The sequence below is a fragment of the Podarcis cretensis genome (genome assembly GCF_951804945.1).
Source record: "Podarcis cretensis genome assembly, chromosome: 2".
Taxonomy (NCBI): domain Eukaryota; kingdom Metazoa; phylum Chordata; class Lepidosauria; order Squamata; family Lacertidae; genus Podarcis; species Podarcis cretensis.
In genome coordinates this window covers 19,100,727-19,119,817 of record NC_137171.1, presented here as the reverse complement: position 1 = coordinate 19,119,817, position 19,091 = coordinate 19,100,727, and the positions used below count along the sequence as shown (strand labels likewise).

Sequence of the window (19,091 nt, the reverse complement as noted above, 5' to 3'; positions counted from 1 at the left end):
TCTAAAAGCCAGTGTGGTGTAGTGGTTAAGAGCAGTGGACTCATAATCCCTGCTCCTCCACATGCAGCTGCTGGGTGACCTTGGGTTAGTCACACTTCTCTGAAGTCTCTCAGCCTCACTCACCTCACAGAGTGTTTGTTGTGGGGGAGGAAGGGAAAGGAGAATGTTAGTCTCGTTGAGACTCCTTAAGGGGAGTGAAAGGCGGGATATCAAGTCCAAACTCTTCTAAAAAGCTGAAACACTTTGCAGTGTTGAAACCAGTGCTATTTTTCTAGAAAAAGATGGTTCCAGAAGTCACCATGAACACTTCCCCTGTTCTCTTATAATGGCAATGGTGCCGACATGAGAGGTGCCAGAACTGAGTTCTGGTGAGTTTTGGCTGCAGGAAAAAAAAAGCCCTGATTAAAACATACCTTACCTACCATTATTTTAAAAAGAACCCTCATATTAAACACCAATAGTAACGTTTTCTGGGATCACCAGTCAAAACAAGAGCAGCATTAACAAAAGAGTGTTCAGCCAAATGTGCTATTGAATCATCATGTTTTTGCCAGCCACCTAGACAGATGTCAGTTGGCAAGGCAGACAAGGCCTTACACCTACTAGTTCCTTACCAGGCGAAAACTGGGCTGAGGAATTTGGAGTAATGCCTCAGGTGATTAATGGATTAAGCGGGGAGGGAGAGGGAGTCAACATTACTGCCCTACATAACACAGCCAATCACATTTGGTTATATGGTGAAGTCATTGAGGGGAACTGAGGTCAACCAATGGTGGAACTATTCCTTGTTTGTCCCCACCATCTAGTAACGAGGAATACAGCTTCCGAACACATCTATGGGTAGGGAAAACATGGCTCTCTCCACGTTATATCAACTGGATCACACACCTTCTGAATGTACCAGTTTGTCTCAATTCAAAGTTGCAGAGAACCACAAAAGAGTCATCTGCCAAACACACACAACCCAAGAAAAGGCTTTGTTGCCTCAAGAAAGTCGGCTTGAGCAAGCCAGACATGAAGCGGGAAAGGATAGCATACAGCTCTGCTGTCACAGTAACCTTAAGTAAGGGCTGTCATTTCCTTCAAACCCTTTTCTCCCTACTGATTTATTATACAGCTGTTCTTAAATTGAATCGGGCTGAAGCTTGGCATGCGAGCTGTCAGCTAGATGTAATTTTTGGCTTAAAAAATGACCTCTTGCTGTAGGTTAAACCATTTTGTTAGTTCTAATGTGGTAAAACAAACAGAGACTCGTTGGATGGGTTTAGAATAGATTTCGGTTTTGTCCTGTTATCTGCAGACTTAGGAGTGCAGGGAGAGACTTTTCCTTCTTTTTTTACAAGACACAACTGTTTGGAAAAATCTTAAGAGCAGATTTCCTGTCTTTCATCTATACAATAAACTTAGCTGAGCAGGATTTATATTATTCATTTTTACCAGAATTCTCTGTGCCTATCATAATATCTGTTTTTAAAGCCCTGCCACAAACCTGTGGATAAGGCCTTTTCTTCTTTCATAAATGACAGTGGGTTCACCATCTCCCTCTAGTTAAGCCAGGTATGGCTAACCTATGGCCCTCAAAAATGCTGCAGGACTCCAGCTTCCATCAGGATGATGAGAGTTGAGGTCCAACAGAATTTCGAGATTCACAGATTCCCCACCCCAGAATTAAAAAGGTAAATGTACCCCTGACAGTTACTGGCCGAGGGAGCCGGCATTTGTCTGCAGACAGTTTTTCCGAGTCATGTGGCCAGCATGACTAAGCCGCTTCTGGCAAAACCAGAGCAACACACGGAAATGCCGTTTACCTTCCCGCCGGAGCAGTACCTATTTATCTACTTGCACTTGGTGTGCTTTCGGTCCCAGCTCCTGCCCACCTCAGAGTTAGATGGTGGTAAATCCTCCATTGGCTCAACAGTGTTTCCCAAACTTGGGTCTCCAGCTGTTTTTGGACTACAACTCTCATCATCCCTCGATAGCAAGGCCAGTGGTCAGAGATGATGGGAACTGTAGTCTGAAAACAGCTGGAGACCTACGTTTGGGGAACCCTGGCTTACATAGAATGGGGCTGGATCCAGAATCAACATAAATACAAACAGGAGCGGCAGGAATTTGGGATGCCAGAGAATTCTGATGGGAGTGGAAATTGCCAGCATTTGCTTATTTGTCCCATGTCTGGAACGGAAATCAATTCAGTGAATATGATCAGTATCCACTGCTGCTGTTTTCAGCCGGCAAATAATATCTCAATTGATTGCTCCCCACCCTCCTTTGCATTGCAATTATTTTGAAAGGAAATAGTGTGGAATAGCATGACATTCCACCGCAGTAGACGGTGAGATGAATAACATAGGTTTTGTCAGAAGCTGAACTGCAGTAAAACGGAAACAGTGCTGCATGCGAGGAACATGGGTCAGAGCAGAAATCAATGCCTTAACACATCCTTAGTGGGAATAAAGGTAAAGGTACCCCTGCCTGTACGGGCCAGTCTTGACAGACTCTAGGGTTGTGCGCCCATCTCATTTAAGAGGCCAGGGGCCAGCGCTGTCCAGAGACACTTCTGGGTCACGTGGCCAGCGTGACAAAGCTGCATCTGGCGAGCCAGCGCAGCACACGTAAACGCCGTTTACCTTCCCGCCAGTAAGCGGTCCCTATTTATCTACTTGCACCCGGAGGTGCTTTCGAACTGCTAGGTTGGCAGGCGCTGGGATTGAGCAACGGGAGTGCACCCCGCCGCGGGGATTCGAACCGCCGACCTTTCGATCGACAAGCCCTAGGCGCTGAGGCTTTTACCCACAGCGCCACCCGCTTGGGAATTCAGATTCCCTATCCCTGGTATATAGCAAATGGCTGAATTTAGGAAAAGTGATCAAAGAAAACAAAGGTTAGCTGCTTCGCATAATAGCATCCCACAATGTCTCCCTTTTCCAATAGCAAGAGGCAACACAAGCTGAGGTGACACAATGTGCTGCCACCATTTGTCAGCGAGCTTGACACAATTAAACTTTTCTGCCCGCCTGTGTTTTTCTCCCCAGTTCTGCCTGAACCGTTGGAGGCTGCCTGTTGCTGCATTTCATGCTGCGACTTCAGCCTTAAGGAGCTGCTGTCGTACATACCGTTAACCTTTTAGGAAAGAACCAGTGCAGTATGGAACCGATCTGGTGCACACTGAAGTCTAAATAAAACATTGTAGGAGGAGACAGAATTGCAGGAGCTCTTGGCATGTGTCGCAAAAGCACAACAAATAAAGTGGAGGGAAGAGGTTGAAACGACAATAAGCCTTTTCTGCCATGCTCCTCCTCCTCCCATTAACAAACACTTACCTTTCATTTGGCCTTTGCAGTGTGCAATGGTTTATATTAACGAGCTGCCAATGTATTATATGCAAAGGCGTGTAACTGAGCTCCCATGCCACTTTTCTTTTTCAATGAAAAGAAATTCCAAGAGAGAGAGGTTTCTGTAAGGAAAGCTGGGGCAGAAATATTTGAAATGTGGAGTGGAGAGGCAGTGTGTGTGTGTGTGTGTGTGTGTGTGTGTGTGTGTGAGAGAGAGAGAGAGAGAGAGAGAGAGAGAGAGAGAGAGCGCATGCAGGCACACTTTCCCGTTTGCTATTCCTCCACTCCAAATCCTACAGCTACATGACTTGAACAGTGCACACACACCACACACACACCACACACTCACACCATCTCCCAGGAAGCTTCCAAGAGCATTTGAGCCAAGAAACACAGAGAGCTGGCCAAGACATTCTGCTGCCCGAGGCAAAGGACAAGGTGCTGCCTGTCATGGTCCACTTTACGGGCGAAGTCCCGACTGGGGACGCTGGGACCAGGGGCAAGATGGCGGGGTGGGAGCAGGAACGGGAGTCCAGAAGCCAGGAGTCAGGAAGCCAAGAGTCCGAGGGTCAGAGAGCCAGGAGTAAAGAAGCCAAGGGCCTGAGGATCAGGAAACAAGGAGTCACGAAGTCCAGGGTCTGAGGATCAAGAAGCAAGGGGTCAAGGAGCCAAACGCAGCAAGGCAGGAAATGTGTTGCTGTGGCAAAGAGCCGAAGGGAAATGCTGACCTTATTTCCCTTCCTGGCTCTTGCCACCAGGTGCTGTGAGTTACCAATCGGCCTCACCTGTGCGCCTTGCCTCTTCAGAACAAACTTAGGATGGCCCCAGTCCTGCGAAGCCCTACTGGTCACAGGGCCTGGCTCCTGCACGCACTCCTGACAGTGCCTCCCCGCCTCCCATGTTCAGAAGGTGACTGGATCGAGAGCTGAGTCAAACTTCAATGCTGGCAACAGGACTGCAGCATCCCCCAGCACACTGAAGGGCTGTTTGTTGGCTTAGGGGATGCAAGGCAGGCCTCCTGGCACATCAAATCCTGCCCTCCAAAGAGGGGAAGAGCCAAAGACATGGTGCTGATGACCCTCAGCAACTGCCGCCTGAGGCAGTTGTCTCTGCGGCCAAATTTAGGTTTGACGAGGCTCTAAGCTTCTGAAGGTAATGGGGCCCTTCATATGTCCAGCTGTCCTTTGTCAACAACAAATTGTTGCTGTTTTTTGTGTTGAATATATGCTATGTGGTAATTTATGGACCTAATAGGTATTTAAAGCCGTTTGCGCATGTTGCCATGCAACCAGTCCATGCAGAATGTAAAAAGGTAAAGGACCCCTGACAGTTAAGTCCAGTTGCAGATGACTCTGGGGTTGCGGCGGTCATCTCCCTTTACAGGCCGAGGGGCTGGCGTTTGTCCGCAGGCAGTTTTTCTGGGTCATGTGGCCAGCATGACTAAGCCGCTTCTGGCGCAACAGAACACCAAAACCAGAGCAGCACATGGAAACGCTGTTTACCTTCCCGCCGGAGCGGTACCTATTTATCTACTTGCACTTTTTGGCATGCTTTTGAACTGCTAGGTTGGCAGGAGCTGGGACAGAGGAACAGGAGCTCACTCCGTCATGGGGATTCAAACCGCCGACCTTTTCATTGGCAAGCCCAAGAGGCTCAGTGGTTTAGACCACAGCACCACCTGTGTCCCATGCAGAATGTAGGCACCCTGTACATAGAAATGAGCAAAGCAGTGATATTTTAGGGAGCAGGCTAGCAGGCGGAGCCCATTACTTACATCATAGGAACCTACACAACACAAAACACTGTTGCTGTATGTAGGTTTTATTTTATTTCTTTTTTATCTTATATTTTGGAAATGTACATCCAGTTGTTTTCTTCCTTTAAATTTTTTTGGCCCCCCCCCAAGAGAGTGGGGCCCTAAGCTATAGCTTGTTTAGCATATATGTAAATCCAGCACTGGTTGTCTCCCTCTGCCCAATGGTAGTGCAGGCTCTGCAAACACACATTTTGGCATGTTTCATGAAACATGGGGTGTGAGTGAGCAAGAGAAACAGAGATATTTGGAGCCAGGCAATGGCAGGCAACAAAATCACACACAGCAGCTACATTTCTACTCTAAATTTTCTCTCTCCCAGTTGCGTTTATTTTTTATTTTTAAAAAATGAGTAGGAGATTTTGTGTATTATGTAGTTAGTCTCAACTTATGATGCTCTCCACCCCTTTTTAATTCTTCCTGTATGGAAGGTTAGGTTGAGCAGTAGGGACTCAGCCAGGGTCACTCATGAGCTTCGTGACAATTTGAATTGGAAGGTCCCTAGTTCTAGACTCTGACATTCTAACCATTGCACCACACAGCCCCTAAGTTGCCTGCCGGTTGTGGCCCTCTCACCAGGATTCTGCCAAGAACTTTGCCTACATGGGTGGCTGCTTAGAGGTGGGGAGCAAGGAGGGAAATGCTATTCAGTTCACATTTTAAAATTTCTTAATTAAATTGTAAGTTCAAATTCTCTCAAACTTCTATCAGCATATGCACAGGATTCCAATACAAAAAATCCACTCATAATAAATAAATAAATGTATCTAACACTTAAGCTAGTGTTATATAGGGTTCATGATTCCTCACTGTATGTTGCGGGAAATTGTAAGTTAATTTTTAATGCAAACATACCTAATGGACACTTCTCAGTGAATCAAAAAACAGCTCTTTTTCAAAATGCCATTCTCCAATCAAAAAAAAAAAAATATGTGTGTATAAAATGCCTAAATAAGTGGAAAATGGGCACTAAAATGCTGAGTTTTCTAGAGGACTTAAAGGCATTTTTATTTTTTCACAAAACTGATGCAGAAATGAAGTAAGCTGACCCAAACATTGGAAAATGAGAACCTGAGAGAAAAAAGAAATTGACAATGTTGTCCATCCCAGTTAATGTCACACCAGGACTGGCTATGGTCAATACGTTGTTCCCCTGACAGATTACGTCTGACAGGGGGGGAAAGTTATTTGCCCCTATTGTAGGAGTGTGAGAGGGAAGCAATGATCGCCAAACACCTTGTGTGCATTTGAGGACACAATTATTCCTCCCCTCGCACATGTCATGTGTGAAATGAAGTGGTGTGCTTGATGTGTTTTACCACAGCGAACATCAATGTAGCTACAGCAACACCGACTGCTGCCCAAATGAAAGGGCTCCTTCCTGAGTGTCTTTTGTCAGCCCTTCGCCATATATTTCTAATGAGGAGCTGGCTAATTTAAACAGTTACGTGGTTCAGAACTGTACACGGGGAGTGCAAAGATTGCCATATTAATTCTTAGCAGAGACTTAAGACCATGGGCAGGCAAACTAAAGCCCCGGGGCCAGATCCAGCCCAATCACCTTCTAAATCCGGCCAATGGACGGTCTGGGAATCAGCATGTTTTTAGATGAGTAGAATGTATCCTTTTATTTAAAATGCATCTCTGGGTTATTTGTGGGGCCTGCCTGGTGTTTTTACATGAGTAGAATGTGTGCTTTTATTTAAAATGCATCTCTGGGTTATTTGTGGGGCATAGGAATTTGTTCATCCCCCCCCCAAAAAAAAAAATATAGTCCGGCCCCCCACAAGGTCTGAGGGACAGTGGACTGGCCCCCTGCTGAAAAAGTTTGCTGACCCCTGCTTAAGACAATCGCAGGCAGAATTTCAGTGGCTGGGCCAGTTTGCTTCGGTACGTGCAATAAGGAAGGGACGCCATCCTGTCCTTCAAAATGGCAGCAAAAAACACCACGGGCCATTCCAGTGAGTCGCTGAGGTAGATGAACGAAGCGCTGGGCCCTGTTGTATCACAAGCACCTGTTGTAGCCCCCAGCCGGCTCTCGGAGCCATGAGAGAACAGCTGCCTCTTCAGTGACCCAGAAATGAATGGCCTCTTGGACGACAAGCCTGCTTTGAAAAAATTGGGAAATAATAGGAGTTTAGTGCAGAAGTCATTAAATGCCATTGACTTGCCATGTAAAACAAGACCACTGGAATGCAAGACACCTAGCCTGGGGCCAGCAACACCTTTGGTTTTTTACGGTTGTTTTCAAACTAAAATTAACCATCGCTGTAATGAAGAAGTATGTCAGGAAAAACAATAACGAGTCGGCTCCATTCCTAATGGTGGACATTCCCACCCCCTCAGCTAAACACAAGAGAGGAGATTTGTTAATTTGTGTATAAGGATGGAGCAATTTTCCTGTTTATCTGTGTCTTTGTGCCCTTCTTGCCCAGAAGTTGTGGCTTGTGTTGCGATGGGTGAGCATCAGTGAATCCACTCAGCAACGAAGTGTTGCAAAACAGCGAGAAGGCAAGAGCCAAAAGGAAATTTATAATCTGCCTGGAGTAGCTGCCTTGTTAACTTCACTGAACTATTTCGTGGTTGGCTTTCAACTCTTCCCGTTCTTATCGTCATATCCAACTAAGCTCAGTTACAGTCGAGTGTCTCTGGCAGAAGTATTCCAGCAGATCCTGCAGAAGATCTCCTATCAGTAACGAAGGCTTGAAGGCAGACAAAAGGTGTGAGTGCTCTTACTCCTAGTAGTAAGATCATATGTCGCCACAATCTGTCATCCAAGTATTCTATGTCTTATGTTTATCATGAGCATCTGAGTGTGAGCACATGTCTGCCAGGGAATCGACTTTCATGGGTTGTTTTTTAAAAATAAAAAACACACAAAACATTTAAGGCTATATATAATTAGCACATGCTAAAACAATATTTAGACACCTTCAGCTTTAATACACTGGGTAATAAAGAATTTACCGTACTTTTCCGTGTATAAGACGCCCCCATATATAAAATGCCCCCTATTTTTGGAGACTCAAATTTAAGAAAATGGGTGGAGATGGCACAGAGTTGTTGAGTTTTATTTGTGGAGGGCTGCTCAGAGTTTTTGAGCTTGGGGGGTGGGGCTTACCCATGGTTGTTGATTGCAATGGTAAAGGTAAAGGTAAAGGGACCCCTGACCATTAGGTCCAGTAGTGACCGACTCTGGGGTTGCAGCGCTCATCTCGCTTTATTGGCCGAGAGAGCTGGTGTACAGCTTCCGGTGGCCAGCATGACTAAGCGGCTTCTGGCGAACCAGAGCAGCGCACGGAAAGGCCGTTTACCTTCCTGCCAGAGCGGTACCTATTTATCTACTTGCACTTTGAAGTGCTTTCGAACTGCTAGGTTGGCAGGAGCAGGGACCAAGCAACGGGAGCTCACCCCGTTGCGGGGATTCGAACTGCTGACCTTCTGATCGGCAAGTCCTAGGCTCTGTGGTTTAACCCACAGCGCCACCCATGTGCCTTGCGCATGTTACGTTGATGCTAAAGGCAATAATTTACACAATTCTCTGTTGATGTTCTGCTGAAAGTATTAAAGAATTTCCCAGTAGCTGAGAAGCAGAACAGTTTTCTATGGATTGGAACACTGCAGGTTAGCCTCATTCTAGCAGGTAACCTGAGGCCGGACAACTCACAGAGACACCTTGCTTTCAAGAGACCTGCCAAATTGCACAGCTGCCACAGAAATGAAGATATTGTACTTGGGACAAATCCATGAAAACACCTTAGATCATTTTTGCAGTTTTACTGATGTCAGGAAGTAGGCAGGGAAACACAAGTTGCCATACATGCCATTTAAAACCATCAACAAAACCCTCCCGTTTGAGCCAGAGACTTTGACAGTGGCATGTCTGTCAGCTTGCCTGCTGAATGTTGTAAAAAACCTGAACTGGCAGGGCACTTGCTGTCGTCGACCTCTAACAATTCAGAGATATGAAAGTATTGAAGGTCTTTGAGCATAGAGAAATACTTTGGTTTTTTTCCATCCCTCTTACATAAATGCAGGATGCCAACCTTGCTGCATTTTTTAAAAAGAAAAGAAAAGGCAGAGGTTGAAAGCAAAAGATGGCTTTGCTGAGAGGTGGACAGCAATAAGCTGCAATGAATGACAACAAATAATGGTCATGACTGGAAATGTCTATACCAGCAGTGGGAATCCTGTCATCCTCTAGATGGTGCTGGACTACAATTCCCATAATTCCTACAATTCCTGACCATGGCAGGAATGGCCATAAGTTGCCCATCTTTGATCTATGAAACGAGAACAGGAGAACCATCTTTCCTTGGTTGAGGCCAATGGTTGTCAGTGGCGAGTCTGAAGTTCCCCAAGAGGACATGATAATGACAGCCATTTTTTTACTGTTTGCAGGGACACTGTTTAGGAGGGGAATACAATGATGTAGCAGTCCCTCTACCTGCTTCCCTTTTTGGGCCATGTGTGATTGTTTTTAAGAAATAAAAATATATCTGGTTGTTATGTAGAGACAGTCACATATCCCCTTCCCATAAACTGTGATTAGGCAAGAGGCCAAAATAAAGTAAAATCGTTGTGCTCACCGCAGAGGTGTTTGCGGGCCCAGTCACAGAGCCACCCTTCTCCCTGGCAGCAACTACATAACCCGTAGCAGATCAGACTTAGGCAGACAACCATTTGGCCACAACTTTATTGTTCACGGCTGTAAGTTGAATCTAGGGTCAGGTATTGGGTGTCTATCCTCCTGTCAGAGGGCTGGAATTTCTGCAGGGTTGTGCCAGGATTATGGCCTCCCCAAACATTGATCAAATGAGGTGTCCATCCTAAGGCCGCCACTGGAAGCTCTATGACCCATCTGCCCCACACTTGGCTCCTGGCAGAGACTTCCACTGAGACCCCTCTAACGGGGTACCCTGAATACACCATTGGATCAGTACTGGGTGATGCACCAAATCACCCAAATTTGAAAACTAGGATTACACCTTTTTAAGTGCTGCTGGCCGGCTGGTTAAAGCAGTGGCCAATGCCTGGCGGGCCAGCAAGGAACCTCCCCATAACTTCAGCCCTGATTGGCCCATTTGAAACCAACTCACTGGGCCAGGCAGTCACGCCCCCATGCTGCGACAGCCAGGGGGATTCCCCATCGGGTGGCAGCTATGTGGGTCTGGCCACCAGGAAGGAGGCAGAGACACTGGTGAAGGAAGAGGAGTGTGGGAGGAGTGCACTGCCCCCGGCTGCACGATCCCAGTGAGATGCCATTGCAGCGGCCCGTCCCCACCCGCCCGCACTGGGTGCCATGCCCCCAGGACGCGCACCAGCCCTGCCCCTGCCTGCTCTCTGCCCCCCGGTGCCGGACCATGAAGCTCCGCCAATGGTGCAATGGTGAGTGTTCAGCACATCTCATGGTGGATTATGTTCCCCTCTTGCGCTTGAAGACAGGGAACAAGATGGAACATTTTTAATAATTCTGATTGCGCTCATTACAAATTTGTGTTTGCCACTTCAATTATCTTTTCGATAGAACAAAGTGAGATCAAAACGAGAAACAAGTGAATGGCTAAAATGCCCAAATTCTTCATAGTCTATGAAATACTTGTAAGCTATAGATGTGTGTGTGTGTGTGTGTGTGTGTGTGTGTGTGTGTGTGTGTGTGTTTCCCTTTGGCACCGTAACATTTCATTGCTGAGGTTGAATAAGCAGACGTTTGATTGCTTTTGAAGCATCTCAGTCACAGAGCAGAAAAGATACACTTTGTATGCGTTCTGGCATGTGCTGCCAAACCACAGTAGCTGCCGCTGCTTCTTTCTGGGTCATGAGCATTTAGCTAAGGGTGACTTAATTTATTCAATTAAAGCAGGACTATGAAGGTTTGTGGTCAATCTATGATATTACCTTCCAGCTTGGCCCTCATTGTCTGGTGGCTGCCTCATATACTAGCAAGAAGCAATGATGCGTGTTGGCTGATCATGTACCAGCTGATGAAAGCAATTTCTTCCACATACTCTGATTATCCAGCCATAACTATAATTCTCGTGTAGAATAATAAAACGTGTGAACTCACCCTCGGTTTCTGCTGAAGTTACATAGCAGCGAAAATAAAGAAGGGGGAAACAGGGAACTGCTTTATACTGAATCATACCACTGGGCCATTGAGCTTAGTATGGTCTACACCAGGGTTTCCCAAACTTGGGTCTCCAACTGTTTTTGGACTACAGTTCCCATCATCCTTGACCACTAGTCCTCCTAGCTAGGGATGATGGGAGATGTAGTTCAAAAGCAGCTGGAGACCTAAGTTTGGGAAACCCTGGTCTACACTGACAGTGGCTCTTGAGGGTTTCGGACCAGCATCTCTCTCAGCCCTGCCTCGAGACTCTGAGGACTGAACCTAAGACCTTCTGCAAGCAAAGCATATTCTCTATCACATATCCTCCAAGTGTCCCTATTTTCCAGGAGCAGTCCTGGATTTACAGAAGCCATCCTGGTTTCTGATTTGATCCCGGAATGTCCCGCTTTTCCTTAGGATGTCCCAATTTCATTGGATATGGAGTTATCCAACCCCTGAGCCATCTGAAGGTAGCCCTGTATAGAGAAGTGTGTTTTTTAAAAATGTTTATTGATTCATTATGTTTTTATATATGTTGGAAGTCGCCCAGAGTTGCTGGGGCAACCAAGTCAGATGGGTGGGGTATGAATAGTGTTGTTATTGGATAGGACGTCCCTATTTTCATCAGAGGAATGTTGGAGGGTATGCAATCATGCAAATCAAGGTGACAACACACACGCACACAGACTGCTTGTGGATTTGATAGCTTACACAAAGAGTAAAAAGGTAAAGGGGACCTGTTAGCATTACAAAAAAGGTGTTGATGGACCATAGATGCAGACTCTCCAAATGTCCCTATTTTCCAGGGATGTCCCTGATTTACAGAAGCCATCCTGGTTTCCGATTTGATCCTGGAATGTCCTACTTTTCCTTAAAGGTAAAGGTAAAGGGATCCCTGACCATTAGGTCCAGTCATGGCCGACTCTGGAGTTGTGGCGCTCATCTCGCTTTATTGGCTGAGGGAGCCGGCATACAGCTTCTGGGTCATGTGGCCAGCATGACTAAACCGCTTCTGGTGAACCAGAGCAGCACACAGAAACGCCATTTACCTTCCCGCCGGAGCGGTACCTATTTATCTACTTGCACTTTGACGTGCTTTCAAACTGCTAGGTGGGCAGGAGCAGGGACTGAACAATGGGAGCTCACCCCGTTGCGGAGATTCAAACTGCTGACCTGCTGATCGAAAAGTCCTGGGCTCTGTGGTTTAACCCACAGCGCCACCCACGTCCCACACAAAGAGTAGCTGTGTACAATTAGCCTAGTGGCTGCCCCGCACATTCCCATTATACTTGGAGATGCTGCCAGTTCATGCAAACCAGGCCTGTCTTTCTGTCTGTCTCCTTTTTTAAAAAACATTTTTTGCAATAAAAATAAATAAACCACAGTTGCTCTCTGCAAAATGTCTGCCTTTAATTATTCGCTTTCTTACAAGCAAATTCAGATTTTAATTATCCAGGTTTTTTAACTGAAATAAAAAACGAAGGCATTGTTTATAAGTCTTTCTAGCAAACAGGGCAGTCTTCCCAGGATCAGCTCCAGAAAGAGTCTTTGCATGAGACACCCCATAACTGCCCTTGCATGCAAATTTGACCAGAATAGTATTAGCTGCAAATTTAGAAGCCAGCAACTTCTGTGTGTGGACTGCATGTGTGGACTACATGCTCTACACTTCCCTATGCTTTTTTCCTTTCAAAAGGGATGGACAGGTCGGTCCATGTAGTTTTTAAAATAAAACCGGCACAAAAAAAAAAAATTCTCACTGTGCATGTTCCCCCCTAAAATATTATGTATGCATTTCCCCCTAAAATGTATTTTGTATGTAGCACCCTCAGTGTTGGTGCTGACCTTTAAAGCCCTAAACAGCCTTGGCCCAGTATACCTGAAGGAGCGTCTCCACCCCCATCATTCAGCCCGAACACTGAGGTCCAGCTCCGAGGGCCTTCTGGCAGTTCTCTCACTGAAAGAAGTGATGTTACAGGGAACCAGGCAGAGGCCTTCTCGGTGGTGGCACCCGCCCTGTGGAATGCCCTCCCATCAGATGTCAAGGAAATAAACAACTATTTGACTTTTAGAAGACATCTGAAGGCAGCCCTGTTTAGGGAATTTTATAATGTTTGATGTTTTACTGTGTTTTTAATATTCTGTTGGGAGCCTCCCAGACTGGCTGGGGAAAACCAGCCAGATAAGCAGGGTAAAAGGTAAAGGTAAAGGTACCCCTGCCCGTACGGGCCAGTCTTGACAGACTCTGGGGTTGTGCGCCCATCTCACTTAAGAGGCCAGGGGCCAGCGCTGTCCGGAGACACTTCCGGGTCACGTGGCCAGCGTGACATCGCTGCTCTGGCGAGCCAGAGCCGCACACGGAAACGCCGTTTACCTTCCCGCTGGTAAGCGGTCCCTATTTATCTACTTGCACCCGGAGGTGCTTTCGAACTGCTAGGTTGGCAGGCGCTGGGACCGAGCAGCGGGAGCGCACCCCGCCGCAGGGATTTGAACCGCCGACCTTTCGATCGGCAAGCCCTAGGCGCTGAGGCTTTAACCCACAGCGCCACCTGCAAAATATGCACCTTTCTGCACATTTTCATCCGAGCCGACAACTATCATGGAGAATTCAAACAAGTCCACAGCTCAAAGGATAACTAGTAGATACAATGCCCCACATTAATTCTCCAGAAAACAGCATCCCAATATCATGTCAGCCTTCCAGCAACAGCTCTGCTCAGTCATTCACACCCTCTCTGTGTTCCAACTATTTGTTCCAAAGTTGCCTCCATTGTTACCTCACACACTCACCCCTCCCTCCCTTCAGCGGGAAGGGCTGCTATCCATTTTCTTGGTTCAGAACATTCCGGACAAATCTCCAACTATTTGACACCCATTCATTCTCATTACAATATATTATCCCAACTACCTTTGAGCCATTAGCCGGAATTTCACTTAAAAAATGGTGTTTCTCCCTCTTCTAGGCTCACGTTCATAGTAACGTACTGAAAACAAGAGCACCTACCTTTGCCAACATCTGATTTTTTAATTATTTTTTTAAAAAATGCTGATCCCTGGGTAGTGAATGGAGCCAGTTCAAAACAGGTCACGGGGAGAGCTTAATAGAAATCTGGTAAAAGAGAACTGGTTTAGATGTTACATTCTCTACAGAGGTGCTGATCCCTGTTGCAAATCTCACCCCCTGCCACTTCCCCCAGCCAAACCAATAAAATACTAGCTAGTTGAAAACTGTACTTGTTAAAGGGGGGGGGATATTGTTCTGCTTCATAATCTTTCAATAGTAGCTCTATGACTTTAAGACTATTTTTGTATGTGTTTTTAGACACATGTTCTCTCCTAGACAGGCCTCAGCGCTTAAAGATTTGAGTATTACTTGAGCTAAATCCATATAAACCTTGGTTGCTGCAGCTCAGCCTGAAGTGCGCACAGAAGAGCTGACAGAAAAATTCCATTTGTATAACTTGCATTTGGTGACACACATTAATGGTATTAACCTAAATACCCAAAGCCAGACATGGCGAGTCAAAAACAGCCCCCCTCCTTCCCCTTTGCTGGGGTGCAATATGAAGTGTAGACCAATCTGTTCCCAAAGTGAGCTGCCTCACGGAAATCTTTTTGCAGGGGAATGTAAACATGAGGACTCCAAAGAGTCCAAATGACATCCTTGAAAAACATGAGGACTCCAAAGAGTCCAAATGACAGCCTTGAAAAATGGCCGTCATAGGTGAGAATTGTGGATTTACACATCTTCCACCTCCCTCACTTGTCTCTCACTGCTTCATGTCATTAAAGGTAAAGGGACCCCTGACCATTAGGTCCAGTCGTGACCGACTCTGGGGTTGCGGCGCTCATATCGCTTTATTGGCCGAGGGAGCTGGCATACAGCTTCCGGGTCATGTGGCCAGCATGACTAAGCCGCTTCTGGCGAACCAGAGCAGCGCACGGAAGCGCCGTTTACCTTCCCGCCGGAGTGGTACCTATTTATCAACTTGCACTTTGAGGTGCTTTCTAACTGCTAGGTTGGCAGGAGCAGGGACCGAGCGACGGGAGCTCACCCCGTCGCGGGGATTCGAACCGCCGACCTTCTGATCATTCTGATCATAATGACCTTCAGGTCATTAAAGCCCCATTATAAAACTTAGTCTTTATTTTTTTAAGGTCAGGATGTGCGGTGAGACTCATTCCATGTGCTTCCAAAATCTTTATAAGGAGGTTTCCAATGTTTTGATGAAGATGCACAGCCTCCTCATCTCACCATTGCCAGGTCGGATGCTGTGCTTCTTCCCAATTCCTTCTGTCACCATAATGTGCTGTCTTCTCACTGTTCATACGCAGCTAGATATGTTGAACTCTTCAACCATGTCTTCTTATCCCCCCCCCCCCGTTTTTGAGGAGTGTGTGTGTGTGTATGAAAGTGTGTTGCCAAGCAACCTCCAGATTCACTCTTAACAAACAACTGCTGGTTAGCTACCGACAATATCTCCCAAACTGATATCTGGAACAAATGTTTCAGGTGCCCATTAGTCGGAACAGCCTGGGCAGACTCTATTTTGCTCGTGAATGTTGAGGGTGGGGTGAGGAGTGCTTTCAACCCTCCACTTGGAAGACTAGAGTTCAAATATTCATAAAAGTACGGTGGTAAAATCAGGAAGTTTGGGCATTGATCCCAGGTCTACTGCAGACTTTCAGACTTATCTTGGATGACTTATTTAAACTGTCTCAGCATATATTCCCATTTTCCAGCTACTCAAGCAGAAACAGTAATACTCTCTAGTGTGACATCCAATAATTGCCTTCTTCCACTCCTTCAGACTGAATCAACTCCAGGTCCAAAACCGAGCAATGAATACCCCCTTCGCTTAAGACGCTGGGAAGTCTCCAGTATTGTTTGTATTGCAGTAACAGTAAGAACAGAAGAAAACCACAGAAATGGAAGGAATACAAAAGTGTAGACTAGATAATAATGACATTTTCAGGCCCTGTCCTATCAATCGGCAGGGTGAGTTGGCCCGCTCAGGCAGCTGATTTTAGTGTCACCTGAAGGGTAGCTAAATGTTAGTTATTTGTCTTATTGTTGTATCTTTATTCCCAAGGAGAGATACTTGTGGGTTTTATGCCCCAGAAAGCAAAATAACTTGCACAATCTTGGCTGTTTTGCACTTTGACTCGCAGTGGGGCGGGGGAATGATATTTGCTGTTCAGCCTCAGGCAGCAAAATGTTCTGGATTGGCTCTGCCTTTCTCCCTTAAGACCAGTGGCGTAGCATGGGTTCCCAGCACACAGGGCCACGCAGAGGGGAACAGACGGAGTACGCATAGGTGTCACTCAGGAGATCGCAGCCACAGAGATAAGAAGAGTCGCTCCATTGTCTGGAGAGGTCACTTCCTAGTTTGTATGGAGAAGCCGTGTTCCACAGAGCCCAGAAACGGAAGCACGCAACTGTACTGAGGGAGCACCAGGTGTTGAAATTTTGCGCCCTGAACAATTTGACCCCACTACACTGTTGGGAAACTGTGTACATGCAGCTACTTACAGAGAGTCAATTAAGGTTTGGCAGACAGCCAGAAGGTCATGTGAAGGAGTAAGTCTGCCTGGTGATAACAGAGACATGGAGACAGCTCCCTGATTGGTCAAGCTCTCTCAAGGGAGTGATAATTAATGGCCTACTAACTGGGATGTGTTAGTTCAGTAGTTCAGAGTTCAGAGTTCAGTGTCAGTGTAGGAGTTGTGAGTCGTGTCAGAGACAGCTAGCTAAAGATCCATGTTCTGTTCCTGTAAATAGTCCACTGTATATAATAAACACCTAACTACAAGTTCCTGGTCCTGCTTCGTCTTTCCTGTCTGCAGCCAAGTTGCCAATTGCTTCTGTGGATTCTGCGTGTACTCTGCTAGGTCTGGCTAAGGTCCTGCAACTAGTCAGAAAGTTGTGAAACACCAAATAGGTTTTGCCTGAAGGGTAGCTAATTGTTAGTTATTTGTCTTATTGTTGTATCTTTACTCCCAAGGAGATACTTGTGGGGTTTTATGCCCCAGAAGGCAAAATAACTTGCACAATCTTGGCTGTTTTGCACTTTGACTTGCAGTGGGTAGGGGGAATGATATTTGCTGTTCAGCCTCAGGCAGCGAAATGTTCTGGATCGGCTCTGCCTTTCTCCCTTAAGACCAGTGGTGTAGCATGGCTTCCCAGCACCCGGGGCCACGCAGAGGGGAACAGACGGAGTATGCATCCGTGTTACCCAGCAAATTGCAGCCACAGAGATAAGAAGAGTCACTCCATTGTCTGGAGAGGTCACTTCCTAGTTTGTATGGAGAAGCCGTGTTCCACGGAGCCCAGAAACGGAAGCACGCAGCTGTACTAAGGGAGCACGTGTTGAAATTTTGCACTCGTAACAATTTGACCCCGCTACACCGCTGCCTAAGACTGGATACCGTTTACCTATAGCAGCTGCAGCCCTAACAGGTGGCTATCCAATCTTACTCCCTGCTTCCGAAGAAGATTCTACCACGTCCTGACAATTCGCTGGAATGCTGTGCAGTGCTAACCTTTCAGAAACCCTCCCAATCCTTAGGATCACAACTCAGGAAGAGAAGTGGACCCCATCCTGAGAGGCCCACCTAAGAGTGGTGGCCCATGTGTTGAGGCAGAGCCACCGAGCCACCCTCCTGACACCAGCATCACTGAGTGGGGCTGGGCAGGGGGCTGACATGGTTGAGGCTGCAAGAACGTGCCAGTGGAGTCAAACTGGCACTCCCACCAGTGTGTCCACTGAGCATCAACACCAGTATTGGGAGGAAGGCTCCATCTCATTGTACAGGCTGCTCCTGCTACATAAAATAGAGTTCACCTAAGGACACAAGGTGGGGGGGGGGGGTGAGGAAACAAATACAGTATGCAAAAGCTTGTTGTATGGCAAACTTTGCCACAGTATATATCAGTAAATCACAGCATACATGGTAGAACTGGGCTGTTACAAATATGTACTTACTGAACAGATGTACTGAAAAATAAACTGTTTGTTTCAGATTATTTTCAGAGATGATTTATGCAAGGTCCACCCACCCCGTGTTTAAAACAGTTGCCCCTTGTGCAATCCTTGGCTGAGTAGCGTGGGGGAGCAGAGCGATCAATATCTGTCCTTATTCCTTCCGAGATCTTTAAAAATATGCTTTTATGCACCCTTCATTTATTTATTCCGGTCTTTAACGCACCTAGTTCTTGTAAGGTGGTCACTTACCAGTTACCAAAATATGAGGCACTGCATCATAAAAAAGAGAGTATGTTAATTTTGCATATGCTAACGTAAGCATATAGACCAACATTTAGAAATAATTACTATAGGTCATGAGTAGGCAAACTAAGGCCCGGGGGCCGGATCCGGCTCAATCGCCTTCTAAATCCGGCCCACGGACGGTCCGGGAATCAGCCTGTTTTTACACGAGTAGAATGTGTCCTTTTATTTAAAATGGATCTGTGGGTTATTTGTGGGGCATAGGAATTCATTCATTCCCCCCCAAAAAAAATATAGTCTGGCCCCCCACAAGGTCTGAGGGACAGTGGACTGGCCCCCTGCTGAAAAAAGTTTGCTGGCCCCTGCTATAGGTTATATAGAAATACAATACATCTGGCTGGGATAGCTCATTTGGTAGAGAATGAGGCTCTCAATTTCAGGTTTGTGGGTTCGAGCCCCACACTGGGCGAAAGATTCCTGCTTTGCAGGGGGTTGGACTAGATGAAGAAGAGTTTGGATTTGATATCCCGCTTTATCACTACCCTAAGGAGTCTCAAAGCAGCTAACATTCTCCTTTCCCTTCCTCCCCCACAACAAACACTCTG

General features: G+C 46.5%; 1 long non-coding RNA gene across 1 annotated transcript; it reads left to right on the top strand.

Annotated features, from left to right (window-relative positions):
- The first annotated feature begins 16,233 nt into the window (after nucleotides 1–16,233).
- Nucleotides 16,234–18,284, top strand: LOC307210165. The gene is made up of 2 exons (XR_013835893.1): nucleotides 16,234–16,287; nucleotides 17,200–18,284. It is a non-coding gene; the product is annotated as an uncharacterized lncRNA (long non-coding RNA).
- Nucleotides 18,285–19,091: the final 807 nt, after the last annotated feature.